This window comes from Capra hircus, chromosome 28, assembly GCF_001704415.2.
Source record: "Capra hircus breed San Clemente chromosome 28, ASM170441v1, whole genome shotgun sequence".
Taxonomy (NCBI): domain Eukaryota; kingdom Metazoa; phylum Chordata; class Mammalia; order Artiodactyla; family Bovidae; genus Capra; species Capra hircus.
In genome coordinates, this window is record NC_030835.1 from 347,168 (window position 1) to 353,690 (window position 6,523).

The 6,523-nt window shown below is 45.9% G+C and overlaps 1 pseudogene; it reads left to right on the forward strand.

The window, feature by feature from the left end:
- Positions 3,649-4,381, forward strand: LOC102169834 (annotated as a pseudogene).

Consider the following 6,523-nt stretch of genomic DNA (forward strand, 5'->3'; position numbering starts at 1 on the left):
TCTTATCAGTCACCACCCCCTCCCTGCAGATGCCCATGAGTTTTTGTCCACATCCTGGTGGGCCTTGTGTCCTGTACTTGCTTTCTCACCGGACTGCTGAGCTCTCAGAAGGAAGGCATCGCTCTTATCCATCTCTGACTTCCTCCTCCCCACCCCAGCCTCTAGTTTTGGCACAGTGTATGGACCTTGAAGGAGCTTCATTGTGCTTGAACAGAAGTAAAGGACATTTGAGGTTTTCTCTATCATGCGGTTGATGTTTTCTCTGTCCCATAAATAAGTGGAAATTGGCTTGGGATCTCTGGAGTGGTCCGTGGCCCTTGTAAAATCCAAAGGGGAAAGAACCTTGGTTAAAAGAAGAAATGGAGAAAGATCAACTTCTGATTTTCTTTGCCTAAGGTCAGATTATTACTTCTCTGAATTGCTCCAACTTGCTGAAATGGAAACTTCCTTTAATTTGGAATAGATAAGAGTAATTTTGGGCAGATAAGATAAAAGCTCTGGGAAGCTATCATTGCTCACTGGTTTGACAGAGATACTGTTACAAAATGAATATGCAAGACTTTTTTCTGTCTATTTTGAACTCTTTTTTAAAAGTCTAAGTTATTGATTTAAAAACAATAGATCAAGACTTCCCTCTGGCACTATTGGAGCCCAGAGTGAATAAAGGGGGCCTCTGGTGTTCCAGAGAGCCTAGCATTTAGCAGATTTAATGGCTCACCATCTCTTTGGATTCACCTGTCATTACTTGATTGCTTGATGGAAATATTAGAGAGAATGAAGCTGTAAACTAGGATGAAGACCTTGTAAAGCAGTCGAAGACCTACGTACCCTCAATATCCTTCTGAAACATTTAAAGAGGACTGTGTGTTTCACAGCAGCTCCTCATGCTCCTGAGACAGGCCTTATCATTGCTCTGACCCTGGGGAGGCATCGGGATATCCTGTGGTTCCCATGAAAGGCCGAACACAACCTGTCCTGGAGAGTCTATGCTGTGCTAGGGACTGTTGCGTTTTGGGATGCAGACACATAGGAGCTGAGGACATAGGGACACTTAGGAGCAAGACGAAGGCATAGGCAGATTCCTGCGCCGTTTCCCCTCTGCTTCAGGGCACGCTCAGCCCCTAGAGTGTGCCCTCACAGCCTGTCTCTTCACCCAGGGGAAGGGTGGGCGACCTCTACTGTCTGCCTGATCTTCCTTCTTCTCGCTGCTTACTCTCCCTCATCCCTCATCCCTCTCAACACGCACAGCCCTGTGCCCTGACTCCCTCCTTTATTTTGGAGGTGCTCACTTGGTGAATAAAAAGGAGAGGGAGTGACTGTGGATGAGACATGGGGTAGAAAGTCTCCAAAGACGAAGATATCTTTGAGGTCATAAAGGAGGTCTACTCTTCACAGGTAAGGACTCCCAACTAGCTGACTGTGCAATGCCACAATCAGACAGGAGCAGGAATTCTGTTGCTTCCCATCCACTGTGCATGGGCGAGTTTGAACAAGGTATAACAAGGTTTCACCAGGTCATGTTCAGTTGTATAATGTTGGTATTTGAAAGGGTATTGTGTTTAGGAATGGAGAAGGCAATGGCACCCCTCTCCAGTACTCTTGCCTGGAAAATCCCATGGACGGAGGAGCCTGGTAGGCTGCAATCCATGGGGTCGCTAGGAGTCGGACACGACTGAGCGACTTCACTTTCACTTTTCACTTTCGTGCACTGGAAAAGGAAATGGCAACCCACTCCAGTGTTCTTGCCTGGAGAATCCCAGGGACGGGGGAGCCTGGTGGGCTGCCGTCTCTGGGGTCGCACAGAGTCGGACACGACTGAGGTGACTTAGCAGCAGCAGTGTGTTTAGGAATAGGAGTGCTTTATGCTCTGGTGGTGAGGGAGGCTGAACTGGGATGAGGTCCAGTGCAAAATCTTTGTGTGACCTTAGATGTGTTATTGAACTCAAGTCTGTGTGCCCAACACCCAGCAGGACCAAATAATACCAAAATGTCAGAGTTTGGAGCAGAGAAAATTTTATTGCAGGGCCACGCAAGGAAATGGGTGGCTCATGCAGTTTCATGAGAAAGGCGAGGAAGAGGTGTGGCTAGCTGTTGCAAACTTCTTGGTGTCAGATCCTCTGGTTTTTGAGGTCAGGTCATGATATTCCTGTAAACTTCACTGAAACAAATGTTATTCTCAGTTCCGGTAAGAAACGACAAGTTCCAAGGCTTGACTTTCACCCTCTGAGGTCCAGGCCTTGGCTAAGGGAGGGAGGTGCCCATGCGGGACGGTTAGCCTGCCTGGGAGGGTTGGTCCAGCACCCAGTCTGGGGCCTCCCACCCATGCTAAGCCCAGCCAAAGAGTCAGATCTTAGGTGGGGGTGCCTGCAGGGTGAGATCCCACAGACCGCACCCAGCCGTCATAACTGAGGGAGCCAGGAACCCAGGACCCAGCCGGCCTTTAGGTTTTTCATTTCAACTGGAGAGAATCACTTGTATAGGACCAACAGAAGCGCATGTCGTAGCAAATACCGATCAGGTGAATTCCTAGCTCACAACAATGGCCCTTTTTGGAGAATGGCCCCAGCCTCAGAGGGGACCTGACGGAATGAGGTGCAGCGTCCTTGCAGCTTAGCCCTGACCTCTGGTCACCTCCTAGGGCTAGCCCGCTGACCTAAGCTGGACCAGTTTTTGAAACTTGAGCAGAGAGACTGACACTGGTTGAGGCTGTTCTTTTAACGGCAGTGTGCACATAGTCCAGTTGCTGAGACCTTCATGGATGGAACCCATGGAGACTGCCCTGGCCCTTAGGTCACAGAAGTGAGGCTGGTGGGGGATGCTCACTGCTGCTTCAAGTCCTGGGCCCGGCCCGTGGGCAGCTGTGGCCAGACACAGCCAGCTCTGTGTTCAGCTCTGCAGGACACAGCCCTCGGCCTGACCCGGGCCCCAGGGCATCCGGCGGCCCCACGGCCCCAGGACCTGAAGGGCCCTGCGAGAAGCTGCAATCCACCTCTCACCACACTGTGCTGGGGGAACCACCGCGAGCCTGACTGTTGGCTGCTGCGCTCGGTGTCTCGCGATAAGTGTCTGGCACTCACGGTTGTCACTAAGGGCTGCACCCAACCCACCCCCATCACATGCGGGTCACTTGCTAGCTGCCGGCTCTCCCCCCTCAGACGGCAAACAGGGGACGCTGAGACACGGAACTGTGTCTGCCTGTTTCCAACAAACTGGTGATCTTTCGTCTCTCTCTGCCCTCAAAAGAAGAAAAGAAAATCCAGGTAAATTTTATTAATTCTTTTCTTAAAAAAGAGTCAATATAAAATTAAAGCAATAGAGGAGACTGAATGTGGGTAACACAGTTGAAGTAATTGGTGGCACTCACAGTAAGGAAAGGATTTAGTTGATTTTCTGGGACTATTGGTTGTTTGCTAATCTTATGGTGATGGAAGTTGCACTTTTTTTTTTATAGGATCCAAGAAGCTGCCGGACTTTTGTTTCTCCCAGTGGCAACTTGTCACAAACCAAGGATCTGATGAATCTTCAAATCACCCCATGATTCCAGTGGGATATATTTTTGAAAGATGTTTAGTGGTTCGTCATGAGTGTGGCAAAAACTGAAACTTACATATTCAGTGAGAATAGCATGTTTGTCTCCAAGAGACAAAGATGTGTGGTACCACCTTCTGCTGAAGGCACTGGTTTCCCTGTTGAACCTTGCTCAGAATTATAGTGATTTTGACTCAGTTCAAATGTCTCTTATTTTCTGAAGAATTTAATGGCGCCACCTCATCAAGGGAACCCACACTGGAATTCACAGGAAGAAATAGTTTCTTAATGTAGTTTTCCGAAATGCAGCAGTGTATTGTATATGACAGATGAGTTCTGAGAGTTCATACTGGTATACTCTGGATTTCCCAGAGACTTGGGTAATCAGTCAGCTGGATCAAATCCAGAAAATACTGATGAGTGACCTTAACCCAGAAGTTATGGACCAATTTTACGTAAAAGATGATGCTACTGCAAGGATATCATTCGTGAAAGCAGTTTGTGCTAAGCTCTGTCGCTGATATCACACTGTTCAGTCTTTGTGGGGACTCAGTGAGTGGCATGAAGTCAGAGGCAACTTACTGGACTGCTCACGCCATTCCCATAACCAGAATTTTCTCATAGTAGCTTTGAAACAAACTTTAGCTAGAACCCTTATAATGACCCGTTTAGGAAAGTTGTGAGTTTTTAAGCCAAGAAAATTTTTGACCACCTTGTTTGTAAATCAGATTTTTAAATGTCCCACACTGCTTTCCTTGCCCCAGAAGACTGAAGTTTTAAATGCCTTGATTGACAGAGGAGTTCTATATTTAGTGATTACAATTTTATTTTTACCAATTTGGCTAAGAAATGATAGTAACAGAAGAACTGATTTTGAAAAATGAAGAAAAATACAAAACACATATAGAAGGAAATGATGGCTCCTTTCTATATATTGCCATTTCCTTCTCCAATGCGTGACAGTGAAAGTGAAGTCGCTCAGTCGTGTCTGACACTTAGCGACCCCATGGACTGCAGCCCACCAGGGTCCTCCGTCCATGGGATTTCCCAGGCAAGCGTACTGGAGTGGGGTGCCATTGCCTTCTCCAATATTGGTACTGAGGTCCACGCTTTCCATAACCCCCACCTCGAGATGCAGGAAGCCCTGGATGTGATGAGTCTAATCTTGTTAGACTGCGTGTATTTTTATTCTGGGGAGTTGGATGTCTAGCCTGAATGCTCTCTGTGTGTTTAGATATCCTAACCGCTCCTGCTGCTAACTGAAGCGCTTGTAGAAACAGCACTTTATGGAACTTTATAACAGAATGAAAGCAATTCAGTTTGGTTTCAGCACAGTGTAATATTTCTCCAGGAACCGTCCGAATCCCCATAGACCAAGGTTTTGTTGTCATTAAGTGTTGGCCTCAACCTAACCGCCCGGGGCTGGCCTATTCAACTGCTGTCGGAATTTCACATTCTGCTCACTGCTACTTCCTAGAATATATTCTTTACTAATAGTATTGAAACTAATTTCTACTTCATATATATATGTGTATTTTTGCTATAGCAATTAGCTTTAGCAATTAGCTTTCCTTCCACGAATCAAGTTCTTCTAAGAAAATGATTGCAGTTATTCATTTTTTTATTTACCACTTTAACATTATTGCTCCCTGCATTCCTAGTCCTTTAATTGGTTTTTTTCTTACCTGTGTGTCTCCCCTCCCCACCTCAAATGAAGCAATACACTGTTACACTGTGGGTGTATACTAATCTTATCCCCCATAGGGGAAGCTGGGGTCGATCTTGGACTTAATATTCATTTAAGGTTTAGAGAATTTGGCTTCCTTTTAATTGGCATGGGCTCTTTTGAAAGACAGTGACAAAATAAACTTATTTTGTTGATTATCAAGATGACCCGTAGAGAATTATAGACTGAGATGTGGGTGAACAGACATGACTGCACAGAAATCACATGGCGTCTTGTGTTTCCAGTAAATGAGTTCCGTTCAGTTCCTTTCCCGACTAGGCCTTTACTAATGTGTAAAACAGTGGTATCCAGGGTTTATTATCACTGAGTTTATTATCAGGGGGATTGAGTGTAAAGGCTGTACTGGATTCAGTACATCAAGCTGGCTTGGGTCATTCACTTTGACTTTTACAATAGTAGCCATTTCCATGAAATTCCAGTGCTAATTTCCTGTAAACCTTGTTTTAAAGCAGAATCAGTGTCCTTTTCACCTTGTGACTTAAAATCCTGTGATTCTGTGATGCGTGTGATGATGTCTACATTCATCCGTTCCCCTTCTCGTGTGTTCCCTTCACTGTGGCCTCACAGGATCGAGTGAATGACGGTGCAGGAAGGCGGAATGCTATTCATGAAGCATGATGCACAGTGTTCCAGTGTAGTTGATGGGAAATGCCTGAAAACATAGGCTTTCAAGAGTTAGCATCTTTTAGCTATATTTGCAAATACCGTTAGAGAAGGCAATGGCACCCCACTCCAGAACTCTTGCCTGGAAAATCCCATGGATGGAGGAGACTGCTAGGCTGCAGTCCATGGGGTCGCTAAGAGTCAGACACGACTGAGTGACTTCCCTTTCACTTTTCACTTTCATGCATTGGAGAAGGCAACGGCAGCCCACTCCAGTGTTCTTGCCTGGAGAATCCCAGGGACAGGGGAGCCTGGTGGGCTGCCGTCTATGGGGTTGCACAGAGTTGGACACGACTGAAGCAACTTAGCAGCAGCCGGCGGATTTAAGCAGCCAAGAGAACAGCAAAGTTGACTAAATTTTGTATTTCTTCTTGTCCTAAAAATGTTTTATTTTTATTTTTGTGTTGATGCAGTGATGTTTGGTTTCTTCTGCGTTCATAAATGAACCACATTTCATTGGTGTCTCTAAACATGAAATCTACTTTGCTTGAAATCAAGTGGTTGGAATACTGTTCTGACTTAAAGCATATTGTTGATTGAAACCTTCATTTGAGAGGCTTTCAATCAATGTGATCAGCTGGACTC